We start from the raw sequence: 19,317 nt of genomic DNA on the forward strand, positions 1-19,317 counted from the left end.
CGGGGAGAGAACTGCTCCCTGGGGCACCCCACAATCTAGTGTGCGCCTCTGGGATCGCTCACCCCCAATCGCCACCCTCTGTCCCCGACCCATGAGGAAGGAGGAAAGCCATTGTAAGGCCAGCCCCTCTACCCCTATGTCGGCGAGGCGGTGAATCAGCAGCTGATGGTCGACTGTATCAAATGCAGCCGACAGGTCTAATAACATCAGTATTGCCACACCGCCTCGATCCAGTTGCCGCTGGAGGTCATCCACCAAGGCGACCAGGACCGTCTCCGTCCCGTGGCCCGGCCGGAAGCCAGACCTGCACGGGTCTAAGGCAGAAGCGTCATCTAGAAATCTCTGTAGCTGCAACGCCACTGCCCTCTCGATAATTTTACCTAAAAATGGTAGATTAGACACCGGTCGGTAGTTTGCCAATTCAGCCGGGTCTGCTGTAGATTTTTTCAAGAGGGGGCGGACCAAGGCCTCTTTCAGAGGCGTTGGAAAATGCCCCTCTAGGAGGGATCTATTTATGATGTCCCTTAAAGGGCATCTAAGCTCCCTCTGGCAAGATTTAATCAGCCAAGAGGGGCAAGGGTCCAGATCACATGTTGTTGGGCAAGCAGCAGAGAGAATTCCATCAACTTCTTCCAGGCTGAGCGGGTCGAAGTGATCCAGTGTCAAATCTGAAGACAGGCGCGGAGCCTCAAATTCACTTACTGTATCTTATGTGATAGGCAGGTCCTGGCGGAGCGACGAGATTTTATCTGCAAAATATTTCACAAATGCCTCACAGCCTATCTCTAATTCTCTAATATTTGGTTTGCCTTGTGGCAATGCTATAAGATCTCCAATTACCCTAAATAATTGTGCTGGGCGCGATTTTGCAGATGCAATCTTGGCTGCAAAGTATTCTTTCTTTGCAGCCTTGACTGCCATCTCATAAGACCTCATAAGCGTTCTATAGGATGTTCTTGTCGCTTCGTCCCGAGTATGCCTCCACCGTCTCTCTAGTCGTCTGAGCCCTTGTTTCAGCTGGCGTAACTCCAAGGTATACCATGGAGCCAGCCTCTTACGAGGGCGCAGAGGGCGCCGAGGTGCAATTTCATTGATGGCCCTCGATAGCTGGCCCTGCCAGACTTCCACCAGGTCATCGAGGGAATTGCCAGTGGGCCAGGGATCCCTCAGGGCTGTTTGGAACCGTTCCGGGTCCATCAAGCCCCGGGGGCGAGCCAAAATAGGCTCTCCGCCCATACAGGGTTGGGGCGACGTCTCCATACGGGCCTTAAGGGCTAGGTGATCCGACCATGGAACCGCTTCTACCGCGATATCGTTCACCAAAATCCCGGATGCAAAGATCAGGTCTAATGTGTGCCCGGCCTGATGCGTGGGAGTTGTGACAAATTGTGAGAGTCCCAGTGTCGCCATGGAAGACACTAGGTCCATCGCCTGAGTGGAGGCCGTGTCATCGGCATGGACATTGAAGTCACCCAGGACCATAAGCCCCGGGAACTCCAATGCCCAGCCTGCCAATAGTGCCTCCAATAGTGCCTCCAATAGTGATGGTAAGGTGCCGGCTGGTGCGTTGGGCGGACGGTACACCAGCCAGATCGCCAACCCCTCTCCAACATCCCACGTCAGGCTGGCACATTCAATGCCATCGATCTTTGGTGCTGGGAGAGTCCAAAAGGTATAACCCTCCCGTATGAACAACGCTACCCCTCCCCCCCGCCCGTTATTCCGTGACTGGTGAAAGACCGAGTAACCTGGGGGGGTCATCTGGGAGAGAGCTACTGTCTCTCCGTCCCGCACCCAGGTCTCGGTCACGCAAGCCAGGTCCACATCCTGTTGGAGTAAGAACTCCTTAAGGGTCGAGGTCTTGTTATTAATGGACCTGGCGTTGCATAACACCAGTGACGGAGACGAGCATTTCCTCTGAGTCTCACTACCTACCACCGTTGGGATGGGAAGTAGACTAGAAGGTGGCCGAGCACCATGTTGTCTCTGTCTCCTTCTCTTATATATCTCTCTATTCCCACCGTCATATCTTCCCCTCCCCAGGAGCACTGGAATCCCTTGGGCAGACATCCGCATTTGCCTGGATAGCTCTCAGTATAACCTTATGTTAATTTATTTAAGGGTGTGAAGATAAAAAAAAGTAAAGGTTGAAGCGTATTTGCAAAATATTAAAATAGCACCCTTAACTGAATATATGAAGAAAATTTTGAATGATCCAATTGAAAAAATTGAAAAATTGAAGCAGCAATTAATGCAATGAAAATGGGAAAGGCACGTAGGCCAGATGGATATACAGCTAAATTTTTCAAAACCTTTAAAGAAGAATTATTACCAAAACTGCAAAAATTGATGAATATGATAAGAGTAAAAGGAAAAATACCAAACACTTGGAAAGAAGCTGTAATTTCATTGATCCCCAAGGAAGATAGAGATGTTATGAACGTACAGAACTACAGACCAATTTCATTATTTATTTATGATTATAAGATATAAGCAAGAATCTTGGCAGAACAACTTAAACAATATTTGATTAATTTCATAAAGGAAGATCAAGCAGGATTTCTCCCTAAAGGCAAATAAGAGACAATATAAGAACAGTTGTAAATATTGTAGAATATTATGAAAAACATCCAGAAAAAGAAGTCGCATTATTTTTTGTGGATGCAGAGAAAGCCTTTGATAATTTGAACTGGGACTTTATGTTTGCAGTAATGGAAAAGATAGAACTTTGAGAATACTTCATAAGAATGATAAAAGCAATATATATGAAACAGCGAGCTAAGTTGTGTATAAATGCAGACCTCACAGAGGATATGATGATCACTAAATGTACAAGACAAGGTTGTCCGCTTTCACCATTGTTGTTTATAATGACTCTTGAAATTTTGCTGATGCAAATATTAGATGATAAAAAAATAGAAGGGCTGAAAATTAGAGGATTTACTTATAAATATAGTTTGCTGATGATATAATGTTTATAGCTGAAAATCCTATACAAGTAATACCTTTGCTGTTGCCAAAATACAAGAATATGGAGAGTTGGCGGGACTTTATGTTAATAAAGAAAAATCGAAATTTTTATGTAAAAACATGCAAGTAAATAAGCAAAAGGAATTGCAGAGACTGACGGGATGTGAAGTTACTTCTAAAGTAAAGTATTTGGGCTTTGAGATAACAATGAGGAATATTGATTTGTTCAAAAATAACTATGAAAAGCTATGGCATAAAATGGATGAAGATATGGTGAAATGGAATAAACTTAATCTGTCATTGCTGGGCAGAATAGCTGCAATTAAGATGAATATTCTGTCTAGAATAATGTATTTGTTTCAAACCATTCCGATTGTGAAAGATAGCAAACAATTTAATAAATGGCAAAGGAAGATTTCAGAATTTGTATGGGCTGGGGAGAAACCAAGGATTAAAATGAAAATTTTAGGTGCTAAAGAGAGAGGAGAATTCCAGCTACCAGATTTAAGACTATATAATGATGCAGTTTGCTTAGTATGGATAAAAGACTGGATGACGCTGTTGAATAAAAAACGTTTAATGTTGGAAGCTCATGGAAATAAATTTGGCTGGCATGCTTATATGTACTATGGGAAGAAAAAGATGGATGGTTTTTTTTCTCACCATTATATCAGAAATAATTTGTTAAATACATGGATGAAGTACAAGAAATATGGTGATGAGAGAAAGCCATTATGGATAGTGCCAGCAGAAGTAATAAAAATAACAGCTGAAACCAGTGAAGAGAGAGGGTTGTCATACAATCAATTACTAAAAATACAAAGTGGCAAAGTAGAATTGAAAACTGCTGAGGAGTTGACTAAAAAATATGATAGGTTTCAAATGCAACAAATAAAAAGCCTGGTGGAGAATGATATCAAAACTGAAGGAATAAGACGTGAGCAAACAGAAATGGAAAGAGTTCTGTTTGGAGATAATGAAAAATTAATTTCAAAAATATATGTTACTGTTAAAATGGTCTACGGAAGATGAGGTAGTAAAATCTCAGTTGATTAAGTGGGCAATCAATGTAAATAAATACAGATGGATACATGGGAGTATCTTTGGAAGAACTCAATTATCAACATGTCAGAGTATAAAAGAATATTGTTTTAAGATGTTGTATAGGTGGTATATGACTCCAGCCTGTCGGTCACTTCCGGGTTCCTGTCCTGCATCTCGACCTGTGTTATTAGTGACAGGCTGCTTTGGCGGGCCGCTGCGCCGGCCCCCTGGGTCCCACAACGATGGGACCAATGCGACAGGGACGGGCTCGAAACACTCTATAACCCCTCAAAAGAACAGCAGTCTAGCTCGCTTCCCCCGAGCCCTGCCGCCATAAGCCTCAAGGGGACTCATTTTGCGGCATCTCCCGGCGGGAGGGTGGCACCCGCACGGGACACATATCAAATGAAAGAGGGGGCGCAGGGCTATCAGAAACAGCTGGCGGAGGGAGTCGGGAGACCACCCCACTGGGGGATCCACACCCCGAAAGTGATGAAGGTGGCGCAGATAGAGCCAACAGAGCAAACAGGACAAAATAAATAGGCTGCATTATGCAGCACAGTCTCACTGGAATCTCACTGGAATCTGACTGGCTTCTCAGCGTGGAGCCCGTTCTCTCTAGTGTTCTCACTTTGAAAAAAGTAAAAAAAGAGTTTTATTTAACTTTATTTCCCCCTTTCCCTCTCTATAAATAATCTTGGTGTTTCCGGCGGTGATATTTGGAGGATTTTTGGGGACGTCACAGGAAGTGCTGTGAAGTCACTTCCTGTTTCCGGCAGTGGCATTTGGGGGAAATGATGTCATTTGGGGGAAATGATGTCACAGGAAGTGATGTCACTTCCTGCTTCCGGCAGGTGGCACGGGGGAAATGATGTCACAGGAAGTGATGTCACTTCCTTCTTCCGGCAGGTGGCACGGGGGAAATGATGTCACAGGAAGTGATGTCACTTCCTGTTTCCAGCGGTGGCATGCCGTCACCGGAAGTGACGTCACTTCCTGTTTCCGGCGGCACGCGCGCACATTCCTTCCCCCCTCAAGGTGACCCTGGCTGGCCTGCAGATATTATGGCCACCCTAGGAGTGTAGCTGATTGGGGAAGGCAATGGCAAACCACCCGTGAAAACGTTGTGAAAGCAATGTCATCCCAGAGTCGGAAATGACTGGTGCTTGCACAGGGGACTATCTTTACCTACCTTTACCTTAGTATACCCATTTACTGTGATTTACACATCTTACCCAATGTGTTATTCCCATCTTAGCTGGATTTATTGTTCAGTTACTTACCCCTTCTTTCTTATCTATATGTAATACTTGAGGAAATCTGTTTCAGTGAATCTTAAGGAATGGACATACTAAGCTTCTCAGTTGTACCCACAATGGAATGTTGTTTGACTTGTAAGTAAAAACTGAAACCTCAAACCTTATTCCCATATTTGATTGTTAACTCTTGTGTTTGCATGCTAATTTTATGCAATTCACAAATCTTTCTCACATCCAGTCTCAGCTGTATTCAGCTATAATCACCCAGTATTTTATGCATTTTGGCTTTTCTGACAACCACCCAACCCCCTGTAAGTAAGGGTTGAGGAAACTGTTTTCAGTGTATCTGATGAAGTGTTCTAACACAGGATAGCTTATATCCAGAATAAAACTTATTAAGACTTAAAGGTGTTACTGGATGCAAACTTTGTTCAACTAGTTAATGATTGGAGAAGAAATTGGGGGAGGGGGGGAGAATAACACTGTATTGCTATGTTGCATACATATTGCTATAGTATTTGGAGGTTCTTTTGGCAGATAGATATTTTGTGTCTTCTTCAAGCCTGTGATTGTTTACATTCATTTAAGTGGGTGCTGAACCAGATCCTTTTCATAATTAATGGCCCCAGCAAGCCTTTTTTTTTTTTGTCCAAAATGACTGCACTCTAAAAGACATGGTCAAGTAGGTGTGTATTGACAATTGTTCACCACCTAGGCATAGGATTGCCAATCCCCAGTTGGGGGCAGGGGATCCCCCAGTTTGGAGGCCCTCCCCGTGCTTCAGGGTCATCAGAAAACAGCAGCGGGAAGGGAAATGTTCCCCTAAAGCTTTTCTGTATTGCCTTTTACTGTCAAATTTGTGACCATTAGTTTGACCTATGCACATGATATGTATATTTGCAGATCTTAAAGTGACTATTCTAAAAGTGAATTTCAAAAACAGGACACAGCAAGAGACCTCTGAGATACCACTATAGCCACTGGCCAACTCCCACCTTTTTCTGGGTTTGGCCCGGTCCATGGGCATTGTTGGGAGGGGGGTGCTCTCTAAATTTATGGGGAGGGAACTTCTCCATAAATTCATAAGTAGTGATAATGGAGGCACCTCCCTGTGATGTCACTGGCTCCTCCCTATGATGTCACTGGATCAAATGTCTCTGGCTGGGCCCCAGCCCCACCCTCCCACCCCAGGAAATTGAAAAGTCTATGCCCCTGAGTATAAATGGGCAATTTTCAGAGGGTGGTAAGCAGTGGGGTACCGCAGGGCTCAGTACTGGGTCTGATGTTTTTTAACTTGTTCATTAATTATTTGGAGTTGGGAGTAAGCAGTAAGCAGTGAAGTGGCTAAGTTTGCAGATGACACTAGGGTGGTGAGAACCAGAGAAGACTATGAGGCATTCCAAAGGGATCTGTCAAGGCTGGGTGAGTGGGTGTCAACTTGGCAAATGAGGTTCAACATAAGCAAGTGCAAAGTAATGCACATTGGGGCCAAAAATCCTAACTATAAATACAAGTTGATGGGGTGTGGTGGAGACTGACCAAGAGAGAGATCTTGGGGTCATGGTAGATAATTCACTGAAAATGTTGAGACAGTGTGCGACTGCAATAAAAAAGGCCAACGCCATGCTGAAAATTATTAGGAAGGGAATTGAAAACAAATCAGCCACTGCCAGTATCATGAAGCCCCTGTATAAATTGATAGTGTGGCCTCATTTGGAATACTATGTACAATTCTGGTCACCACACGTCAAATAAGTGCAGAAAAGGGCAACTAGAATAATTAAAGGGTTAGAACACCTTCCCTGTGAAGAAAGATTAAACCGCTTGGGGCTCTTTAGCTTGAAGAAACGTTGACTGCGGGGTGACATGATAGAGGTTTACAAGATTATGCATGGGATAGAGAAGGTAGAGAAAGAAGTACTTTTCTCCCTTTCTCACAATACAAGAAGTCGTGGACATTCAATGAAATTGCTGAGCAGTCGTGTTAGAATAGACAAAAGGAAGTACTTCTTCACCCAAAGGGTGATTAACACACATGGAATTCACTGCCAGAGGAAGTGGCGGTTGCAAGCATAGCCAGCTTCAAGAGAGGGATTGGATAAACATATGGGGCAGAGATTCATTGGTGGCTATTAGCCACAGCGTATTGTTGGAACTCTCTGTCTGGATCAGTGATGCTCTGTATTCTTGATGCTTGGGGACGCCACAGTGGGAGGGCTTCTAGTGTTCTGGCCCCACTGATGGACCTCCTGATAGCACCTGAGTTGTTGTTGGTTTTTTGGCCACTGTGTGACACAGAATGTTGGATGGATGGGCCATTGGCCTGATCCAACATGGCTTCTCTTATGTTCTTATGAGAACAAATTACATAAGTTGGAGAAGTTTATAACTGTCCATTCTTTCCATGTCACATTAATATCCTGGGCTCAGTCCAAAATATTGTGTGTATAAAGGACACAGTGCAACTAGAGTGCATTCACATATTTATCTGATTAACATATTTATCATTTCTCTCCTATATGAAAATCATGATAACTAATCTAGAAAGACCAACACTAAACTGCCACAATACAGTTCTCTGCATCCACAATATGATATGGATTGTAGCAGTGTGGTGTAGAGGTTAAAATGTAGGGCTAGGATCTTGGAGATCCAGGTTCAGCTACACACTTTGCCACATACACTTGCCAGATAAGTTTGGGTCAGACTCAGACATGTACTCTAAGCCTAACCAACCTTACAGGGCTGTTGTAAGGATAAAATGTAGAAGGGGAGATTGTTGTAAGCCATTTTGGGTCCCCACTGAGGGAAAAAGTGGGTAGGGCTGCCAGCCTCCAGGTGGGGCCTGGAGATCTCCCACTTTTACAATTGATCTCCAACTGGCAGAGATCAGCTCCCCTGGAGGAAATGGCTGTTTTGAAGGGTGGACTGTTTAGTATTGTACCATGCTGAGGTCCCTCCCAAACTTTGTCCCCTCCTGGATCCACCCCAAAAGTTGGCCACCCCTGCACTTTTCTCCTACCTTTCCTAAACAAAATGTTGCAAGAGTTTTAAGCATGTTTGTACATCATTTCCTGTCTCCCAGCTCCACCCCCAAAGTCTCCTGGCTCCACCCTCAAATTTTAATGGGCCACGAAGAAGTGTAAAAATAACTGGGCCACAGGGGAAAAAAGTTTGGGAAACCCTGGTCTAGATCGTAGGTAGTGGACAGGGCTGGCCATAGCTTTTCTTGCGCCCTAGGCAGCGTAACCCTGCCCCGAGTCACCGGGCCTGCCGCCTACTCTTGAGTAGGCCCACCCCTCGGACTACTCACAAGCAGGCGCAGGGCGACTCACAAGTAGGCAGCAACCACGGGGCTACTTGCAAGTAGGTGCAGAGATAAGATGCTGGCTGCATCGAAGCCGACAGGGCCGAGCCTTGGTGATCAGGGTGGGTAAGCAGGGAGGGAAGGGAAGGAAAGGTGCTGTTGCCGTCACGAAGGGGAGAGAGGCAGGCAGGCAGACTAGATGTTTGTCACAGGTGGGGGAGCCCAATTTGGTGCCCCCTTTCTCCTGGCACCCTAGGCAAGCGCCTAGTTTGCCTAGTGGGCTAGCCAGCCCTGGTAGTGGTACGCACAGTACAAAGGACTTTGTCGACTTCCCCCAGGCTGAGTGGAGTGAAATGATCCAAGATCAATCCAGAAGATGGGCTCAGAGCCTCGAGTTCACTTTCTATATCAAAATTGGCGGGAAGGTCATGGCAGAGCAACAGGAAAAAATCTGCAAAAGCCTCACAGCCAATTTCCGATTCCCTATCATTTGGCTTGCCTTGTGGCAAATTTGTAAGGGTCCAAATGGTGCTAAATAATTTTTCCGGGTGAGAATTCGCATATGCAATCTGGGTCGCAAAATAAGTCTTCTTTGTGGCCTTGACTGCCATCTCATAGGTCTTCATAAACATCCTATAGGATGTTTTTGTCGCCTCGTCACGAGCATGTTGCCAATGCCTCTCTAGCCATCTGAGCCACTGTTTCATCAGCCGCAATTCTGGGACATACCATAGTGCAAGCCATGAACTGTGATGGAGAGAGCACCAGGGAGTGATCTCGTTGATGGCTGCAGAGAGTTGTTGATGCCACATCTCTGCTAGTTCATCTAACGAGTCGCCTGGGGGCCAAGGATTCTGCAGTGCTATCTGATGCCGCATGGAGTCCATATGGCTCTGCGGGCGAGCTAAAATACGCTCACTGCCTAAACAGGGTTGTGGTGAAACGACCATACGGGCCTTCAGGACATAGTGGTCCAACCATGGCATTGCCTCAGCAGTAATCCTGTCCACCGTAACTCCCACCACAAAGATCAAATTCAGCGTGTGCCCAGCCTGGTTGGTGGTAGTTGTTACATACTGGGAGACCCCCAGTATTGCCATGGATGACACCAGGTCTGTCGCCTTTGAGGAGTCCGCATCATCGGCATGGCTGTTGAAATCACCCATCAGGGATGGTGAGGCACTGGCCAGTTCGTTAGGCAGTTGGTACACCAGCCAGATAGTTAGCCTCTCTCCTGCCCCCCAATCCCATGACAGGTCAACACACTCTATGCCAGTGATCATTGGCAGCGGAAGCACCTGAAAGGAGTAAGCCTCACGTATAAGTAGTGCTACCCTTCCCCCTCCCCACCCACTAGTCCATGACTGGTGAAGGACCGAGTACCCAGAAGGAGCCATTTGAGAGAGAGCTACTATCTCTCTGTCATGCAAGCCAGGTCTACAGCCTGTGCACATGCTGAAGATTTCTAAGGGATACTTGTGGATCTGGTATTTTATGTAAGCAACATCCTAGAACCTATGGAAGACAATTGATCAGAAGGTATCAAGAACCACAGCTGTTATTACTAAACACCCAGCTGCTGACTTGTCATAACTGACATCCAGGCCCAGGAATTATAAGCCACGCCCCAGAGACCTGCTAAAGGGAAGGGAGAAAATAAAACAACTTGGGAAAACTGAAAAGAATACCATGTAGATTCTTATGGTCAGTGTGTTCTCAGGTCCCAGGTCTACCAAATAAAAGGCATGGAAAAATATATATAGGAAATATATATAGGAATAGGAAAACAAAATGGGATATAAAAACCAAAAAAAATAAATAAATACACTGTGCGCAGAGGAACATCAAAGAAAATCCTGAGGCAATTTGCCTGCCTCCCCTACACTGGACTGTAGTCAATTTCAGCTAATTACCTAAGCTATACTCACTGACGCTCATACAGTCAGGCCCACACCAGGAGATGTCTCAGAGTCCCATCTTCCTTGACTTACCGTTTCTGGCAGGGGTGGGGCCAGTCCCTCTCCCCCTCTGCCTGGCCAAGCAGCGAAACCCTTTCCTTCTGCTTAAAACTCACTGTATCCCCAAAGTCACTCTGGGCGCCGGACGTAAAGAGTCCCGATCCATCAGGAATGTGGCGTCGGACAGGGAGAAAGGCCACATGCCACTGGCTTCACTACTGCTCGATCCATTCACGGGGCACTGGCGAGATGTTCAACTTTTGCTTTCTCTCCTACACCTCCCAACTCCCCTCCACCCACCCCCCATCAGGCATTTGCCTTTGAAGGCGAAACTCCTGCCGAGCGGAGGTGAAGAGCAACTTTTCTTCCAACAGCAGAACAAAGTTTGAGTCCAGGGTGGCATCTTTAAGACCAACCAAGTTTTTGCCTATAGAGTTTTTGCCTATAGTCCCCCAGTGGGTGTGCACGCAGCCACAACTCAACTGCATGAGAGAAAAAGCAAAAAGAGGCGGCGCCGGGCAAAAGAAGGTGAGCGCGGCTGCAGCTCTGGTGGCGACTTCTCTCCAACCCCCCCTGCCCTGCTCCGCGTCCCTTGAAGCCCCCGCCCTCTGGAGCTAGAACAGGAGAAAGACCCGGCCTCCTTGCCAGGCGGCAGGTTGAGCCTCGCAGTGCCCTCTGCAGGAGCCGAGCTCCAGTGAGCTGGCAGAGCAGGCAGGAAAAGCAGAGCGAGGAGGTGGAGACCGCGGGAGGAGGCGGGGTGGCAACAAACAAACGCAGGAAAGAGCCGGGAAATACAACCTGGGGAAGCCATAGATGGCCAAACTTGCTAAACATAAGAGCCACATCTGATGTCTGAGAGCCGCAAGACATTAACATAATAATCTGCGGGGTGACATGATAGAGGTTTACAAGATAATGCATGGGATGGAGAAAGTAGAGAAAGAAGTACTTTTCTCCCTTTCTCACAATATAAGAACTCATGGGCATTCGATGAAATTGCTGAGCAGAAAGGTTAAAACGGATAAAAGGAAGTACTTCTTCACCCAAAGGGTGATTAACATGTGGAATTCACTGCCACAGGAGGTGGTGGCGGCCACAAGCATAGCCACCCTCAAGAGGGGTTTAGATAAAAATATGGAGCAGAGGTCCATCAGTGGCTATTAGCCACAGTGTGTGTGTGTATGTGTGTGTGTGTGTGTGTGTGTATATATATATATATATATATATATTGCCACTGTGTGACACAGAGTGTTGGACTGGATGGGCCATTGGCCTGATCTAACATGGCTTCTCTTATGTGCTTATAAGATGTTTGAGAGCCACAAGACAGGAAGGAAGGAAGGAAAATAGATGGGGAAGGAGGAAGAGGTAGAAAGAAAGCAACTTTATCTTTAAATGCATTCTCTAAACTGCCAGCTGACTTGGAGAAGAGATTTAAAGAGACAAATGCCTTCTCCAAGCCATCCAGGGCAGTGGGAGCATCATCAATGCAAGTAAGGCAATTCCTTACAATCAAAGCCCTGGTGCCCGCCAGCCGGCAGGCTCACTGCATGCAAGTGAGTACGTTTTACCCCCTATTTTCCTCCTTTAAAAACTAGGTGCGTCTTATGGAATGAAAAATACGGTAGATGGATTATTTTTTCTTGACATGCCCCCTCTTAAAAAGCTTGATCCATAGCCCTCAAGCTATGATCATAGCAACTTAAGACATGAAACATATACATACAGCATTGCTATACAACCCGGACACTACATAACTTTTAAAAACAAACATGTACACACTAAGGTGTCCAGAACAAAAAACATAGACGCAATGAAAACTTAACATGTGGTGTCAAACAAATACATTCCCAAATACAATGTCACAAAAATACAATTCTTCATGCCCTAGGACTTAGAGCGAGCTACAACCTGATTAAGGCAGATTCTGCACTCACCTTTCTCTGGGGCAGGCTTCCATTCTCCAGTGGTCCCAGGAGTGGGCCAATCCTCACTCTTGGGAATCATAGCTCCTCCCTTTGATAGCAGGGCTTAACAAACTTGACCCGGAGGGGAGGTGCTTGATCCTCAGAGACTCAGTTTCTTTAGCCCTGCCATCGAAGCAGGACGTGCTATAGAGCCCCTTTGTGGCTCCTGGCCCGGTACATTATAGAAAGAAATAAAGAAGAAGAAGAACAAGAGAAACATACCTATTGAAAATTTCCTGGACAGCAGAAGGGAAGGCAAGAGCTCCCTCTTGTGGCCGTTTCTGGGAGGATTTCTTCCTCCCGCGTTTTTTCCAACGGCGCCAGAGGAGCCTCGGAGTGAGGCACGCGCGCGCGAAGCCCTCCCTCTGCTCTTTCCAGCCTGGTGGACGTGCCGAAGACTGTTGATCGTTCCTTCTCCCAGTCGCCCTGCAAAGGCACTCTGGCAAACCCAGGGGCCTTGGGGACAAAGGAATTCAGGGAGAGGAGGAGAGAGGGAGCGAGCAGCTGGGAGAGGACTCGTGTTAGCACGCAGCCCTCCTGGAACGACGGAGGCAGAAGCTTTTGGAAACCCAGCAGCGGTAAGGCTTGCATTGGGAAAGCTCTGCAGAGTGGTGGGGGATTTGAGGAGGTCAGTTGACCTAGCCCTGATGGTCCCATCCCCAGGAAGCCTCCAGAAGAGGAAAGTTTTATGTTGGGAGCTACTGGCAGCCAGTTATGGTTTTCAGCGCTTCCCCCCCCCCACTTCCCCCCTCCCATTCATTCCCTATCCCTTAGCCTCTCTGGCATAGAGAGGTCTGGCTATCTATTTGGCCATTGGGAAAAGGGGAAGGAAACAAAACAAGGAAATGTTTGGTTTTTTTTTTTTTTTTTTTTTTTTTTGTTAAGAGGATTCTAGTGTTGAGCCGGTGGGGGAAAGGAGTGTATGGAGGGGCTTATTTTGGCGGGAATGGAAGCCGTTTTGGTTGTGCCTTCTTTTGTTGTTGCAGGGCCATACATTCTAAGATGGCCGCTTCCACCAGATTCCCCAAGGGAGCTGTAATGGAGGAGGGCACTTGTGATCTGGAGCTGGCTGATTCACCAGCACAGGAAGAAAGGGCAGAAGTTCATCATGATGATATTTCTGCAGATGAGGCAAAGTCTAATCTTCTATCCTGGATACAAGAAATAGTTAGAAAGGAGGTCCAGGCAGCCTCTGTGGCTACTCCAACCCCCCCACTCAAAAGAACATCCAAGACTAAACACTTAGAGGCTGATAAGGAAGAGGAAAATTTTTCCCCTAGACCTCTTAAGCGCAGCAGGACAGAGATACGCTCCTGTCCCTCTGATCAAGAGGAAGAGGATTCTGACTTATCGGATGCCTCTTCATCTCCAGATACTGGGGAACTCTCTGAGGAAGAGGAGGGGGTAGCCTCTACTCATTCCAAACTTTTTCCTGCAGACGTGTATACACGCTTACTCCCAAAGGTGATTAGAACGCTGCAGATTCAGTACACCCCCAAATGCAAAGATGAGAAGGATACAGAGTTTCCTTTGGGTATGGAAGACATCATTCCAAAATCAGGGGCCAAACCCCTACAGGTGCCATTGCCGTCAGGTTTCTTTTCTATTATCAGGTCAGAGTGGGAGCACCCGGCCAAGCCGAAAACAGTTTCTTCTAATTTTTCCAAGTTCTTTTCATTCATCCCAGAGGCGGCTAAGAGGCTGAAGTTACCGGTGGTGGATGACCCGGTCAATAGTTTGGCTTCTAATTCCATACTCCCGATGGATGCAGATGGAATGCCAAGGGACCCTACGGATAAACGCATTGAGCAGGCTCTGCGGAGGGATTTTGAAGCCTCGGCCAGCTCTTTGAAGGTGTCAGCCACCACGTCTCTCTTCTGTAGAGCTTCATATATGTGGCTATCTGACCTGGCTAAGAGGGATGACCTGCCTAAGGACGTCAAGGACTCTCTTAAAAAGATAACATTAGCCACGGCTTTTGCATCAGACTCTACTCTGGAAGCGGTTCAGCTGTCAGCTAGAGCTATGGCCTGTAGCGTTACGGCCAGAAGAAATACCTGGCTACGAAATTGGGATGCGGATCCTTCGGCTAGAGCTAAGGTTGCTGCAGTTCCGTTTAAAGGGTCCTCACTTTTTGGAGAAGGTTTGGATAGATACCTTATTGAGGACAGAAATAAGAAAAAAGTTCTGCCATCCAAACGACGAGATAACAGGACGAGACAAAGGTTTCAGTCCTTTCGTGGCAATAGGAGAGAGTCCAGTCAAGCATCCTTCAAGCCATACAGAACAAAGTGGCAGTCGAAGCCTAGAGAAGGTAGACCTTCCTGCACGGGGAAACAGAACCAGCCCGCTAAAGGCCAAAAGAAGCCCACCTCAGCGTGACTGGGATGAGTCCACGGACACAAGTCAGATAGGGGGACGACTTCAGAGATTCTCCCATGTGTGGCATCAAACAGTTTCAGACAGATGGGTGTTGGACACAGTGACCAACGGCTACTCTCTGGAGTTTTACTCCCCCCCCCGACACCGTTTTTTGGAAGTACAAAGATCACAGTCTCCCGAGAAGCATCGAACACTACTGCTAGCCATCGACCATCTAGTTTCGATAGAAGCCATCGAACCGGTACCTCCATCAGAGAAATTTCAAGGCACATACTCAGTTTTTTTCGTGGTACCCAAAAAGAATGGGGATGTTCGGGCGATACTGGATCTGAAGTGGGTGAACAGGTCGGTTGTCACAAAAAAGTTCCGGATGGAGACACTGAGGTCCATACTTCTTGCCATCCAGCGGGGGGACTTCATGGCCTCCATAGATCTGTCGGAAGCCTATCTTCATATCCCAATCGCCAGGGGTCATCGGAAGTTTCTTCATTTCTCTTACGACGGGCGCCATTTCCAATACAGAGCCTTGCCTTTTGGGCTCAAGTCGTCTCCCAGGGTGTTCACAAAAGTTCTGGTCACTCTGGTGGCAGCCCTCAGGTTACAGGGGGTGTCGATTTTTCCTTACCTGGACGACGTTCTGGTCAAGGCCCCGTCGGCGGAGCAGACGAAGAAACACCTCGACCTGACCATGAGGCTGCTCAGGGCGCATGGGTTCGTCATAAACATTCAGAAGAGTTTCTTGCTTCCTTCCCAGTCTCTGACGCACCTAGGTGTTCAGATCGATTCCAACAAGGACAAGGTTTTTCTGACCCCGGAGAGACAGACAAAGATTTTACAGCTGATGGCAGAAGTCAAGCAAAGGAAGCGAGTCAAACTGATGCTACTGGCAAAATTACTGGGAAGGCTGGTCTCGTGCCAGGACATCGTTCAGTGGGCGCGTTTTCACACGAGGCCACTTCAGAAATTTCTTTTACCTTTTCAGAAGCAAATAGGTGCCAGAAGCGCGATCTCTCTGACACTGCCAGCCGACCTATCGAGAGCCCTCGAGTGGTGGCAGACTCCCAGCCTTTTTTCCTTGGGGCAGGAGATGCGGGAACCCAAGAGAGTGGTGGTGACCACAGACGCCAGTCTTTTTGGTTGGGGAGCTCACATGTCCAGAGCAGTAGCGCAGGGTCAGTGGAGCGACCAGGAAGCCAGGGAAAGCATAAACCTTCTGGAGTTGAGAGCCATACGTCTGGCCATGCTTCACATGAGACAATGGGTGGTCGGGACTCACGTCCTGATACAAACAGACAATATGACGGCAAAAGCCTATGTAAATCGCCAAGGCGGCACCAGACACAGAAAGCTACAAGACGAAGCGGAGGCCCTTTTCAGGTGGGCGGAAGGTCATCTTCTGTCCATCAAAGCCACACACGTGGCAGGAAAAGACAATGTGGTGGCAGATTGGCTGAGCCGACAGGCGCTGAACCAGTCGGAATGGTCACTTCACCACGAGACATTTCGCGAGATTTGTCAAAGATTCGGGACACCGAGTGTGGACCTGTTTGCGTCGGACGACAATCATCAGGTGCCACAGTATTTCTCAAGGACAAGAAGCAGAGGAGCAGTTGCCATCGACACTCTAAATTCAGACTGGCCGAGGACTCTATTGTATGCCTTTCCTCCATTCCAAGTCCTCCAAAGGTTTTTGCAGAGGGTCCAGGAACAGAAAGCGGAGGTGATTGTGGTGGCCCCCTTTTGGCCTCGGAGAGCCTGGTTCCCGGAACTGCAAAGACTGTCAATAGTAGAGCCATGGCAGATTCCTACAAGGTGGAATCTACTCTCTCAGGGCTGCCTGCAGCATCCGCGACCAGAAATGTTTCAGCTCACTGTTTGGAGATTGAGCGGCAGCAGTTAGTTAGGCTAGGTTATTCCACTCCAGTAATAGACACCATGTTGTCCTCTAGAAAGGCTTCAACTAACAGAAGCTATAATGTCACTTGGCAGATTTTTCATGCCTGGTGTGTGGTTAAAGAGGAAGATCCTCTACAGGCCTCGGTCTCCGTGGTGTTGTCTTCCCTACAGGAGGGACTAGAGAAAGGCCTTAGTACCAGTACACTACGTAGACAGGTGGCGGCCATAGCAGCGGTGAGGGGATCTAAGAAGGGCAATGCTATTTCAACACATCCACACATCCGGAGGTTTCTGAAAGGGGTGGCTTTGCTTAATCCTCCGCAGGTCCATAGATTCCCATCGTGGAATTTGAACACGGTGTTGAAGGCTCTCTGTGGCAAGCCCTTTGAGCCTATGGCATCATGCAGCCTGAAGCTGCTCACCTTTAAGGTGGTATTCTTAGTGGGTATCACTTCGGCGCGTAGAGTGTCAGAGCTTCAGGCTCTGTCCATACATAAGGATTTGTGTGTATTCCACCAGGATAAAGTTGTGCTCCGCACTGATCCGGCCTTTGTGCCAAAGGTGAATTCCCGTTTCCATAGGGCAGAGGACATTGTGCTTCCCTCTTTCTGCCCTAATCCGGTTCATGAGAAGGAGAAGGCATGGCACTGTCTGGATGTTCGCAGAGCCCTTAGCTTCTATCTGGACAGAACCAAGGACTTTCGCCGGTCTGATTCCTTGTTTGTTTCTTTCAGGGCTGCAGACACTGGGCGCAAGGTATCGGCCTCCACCATTAGCAGGTGGATCAGGGGGTGCATTAGTGAGGCCTATAAGGCAACAGGACTGGAGCCCCCGGTAGGGGTGACGGCTCATTCACTTAGAGGGGCTGCTACTTCAGCGGCCTATAGGGCTTTTCCATCCTTGGAAGTGGTGTGTAAGGCGGCTACTTGGAAGTCGGTTCACTCCTTCACTAGGCACTACAGGATTGATAAGGTGGCTTCGGCTGAGGCTGCATTTGGAAGGAAAGTCCTCCAACACGTGGTCTCTGGGCAAAGCTGAGAGGCCCGCCCTGGGACACGGCTTTTTTACGTCCCAAGAGTGAGGATTGGCCCACTCCTGGGACCACTGGAGAACGGAAGATTCTTTTCACTTACCGTGAAGTCTTCCTTCTCTGTGGTCCCGGAGTGGTCCAGTCCTACCCACCCAGTTGTGTATAAAGGGTTTCAGCCTTGACCTGGGACCGCGGGGTTGGAAGTCGCAACTGAATCCGGTGTAGTACACTGTTAGGTTTGGGTTTTTTCCCGCCATAGAGCCCTTTAGACAGGGGCTCAGGATATGTGTAGGAGAGGGTTGTGTTTGTTCCCTGGAAATTTCCTTTCTCCTATTTATGTTGGAGTTATACTTAGGGAGGTGTGGTAGCTGGCAGACGATCTGAGTTTCTGAGGATCAAGCACCTCCCCTCCGGGTCAAGTTTGTTAAGCCCTGCTATCAAAGGGAGGAGCTATGATTCCCAAGAGTGAGGACTGGACCACTCTGGGACCACAGAGAAGGAAGACTTCACGGTAAGTGAAAAGAATCTTCTGTTTCTGGGCAGAGCAAACTGGTGATTCCTTCTTTACACATACTCTCACACTGTGAAATCATGTTAAATGATGACTCATGAGGAGATTTCTGTTTTTTCCCTCTCTGGAACACTCCTGTTATGGTGTCCATGACCTGTGTCTCTGCACTATTTGGCAACTTCACCTTCTGATGTTACTTAAGGGTTCCTGCATCTGTGATTGTGCTTGCCCAGTTTTTAAGTCTACTGCTTTATATAGCAAGTCTGCCCCAGTGACAAAATCTCAGTCAGATTCATGGACTAATACTGCTTGTTCCCCTTCAAAGTTTCTAAACTTAACATGTAATTTCACAATAGGTACAAGTTTGGAAGAACACTCATACATATCTACCCGTACCAAACCTAAGTAAGGTACATTTTTTTCCCTTCCAACAATGATTTATTGATGAAAATCAAATCTGCTCCTGTGACCTTTGTACCCATGACAGTCATTTCCTGGTTCATGCCTGGTTCCAACCGAGTTTGTCTACCCATTGCCGTTAATCCTTGGAGATGAACTGATTTGCATCCAGTATCTCCAACTGTTCATTGCAATGGCAGTTCCAACATTTACTGCTGATGTTTCTCCATCTCTTCAAGCAGCTGGTTCCTGAAAAGCCTTGGATCTCGCTTCCAAAGTATCTGGATGATGTATCACCTGTTGGAAACTACTAACAGACTCTGTTATTTCAGCTGTAGGGGTAACAACATTGTAGCCCTCTCTCCCAACGTTCTTACTGTTCTGAAAATAAGTGTTGCTGTTATGGCTACTCCTCCCAATCAGCTGTACTTTAGCCCTGCTAGAGTCCCGCTGGAGCCATTCTTTGCATGCTTTCTTAGTATGCCCAATTCAACTACAGAAAAAACAATGTTACTGATGCTCTTCTCACTGTTATTAATTAAGCCTCTCCTCCCTCCTGGATGAAACTCTTCTGGGCTGCCTCCAACTACTACT

At 47.2% G+C, this 19,317-nt stretch overlaps 1 protein-coding gene across 4 annotated transcripts in view; it reads left to right on the forward strand.

Annotated features, from left to right (window-relative positions):
• The window catches only part of ZNF608 (zinc finger protein 608), a 289,656-nt gene that overhangs the window by 220,811 nt on the left and 49,528 nt on the right, over nucleotides 1-19,317 (forward strand). The gene's annotated exons all lie outside the window — the stretch shown is intronic.

The sequence above is a fragment of the Heteronotia binoei genome, chromosome 4 (assembly GCF_032191835.1).
Source record: "Heteronotia binoei isolate CCM8104 ecotype False Entrance Well chromosome 4, APGP_CSIRO_Hbin_v1, whole genome shotgun sequence".
In the NCBI taxonomy this organism is placed as follows: domain Eukaryota; kingdom Metazoa; phylum Chordata; class Lepidosauria; order Squamata; family Gekkonidae; genus Heteronotia; species Heteronotia binoei.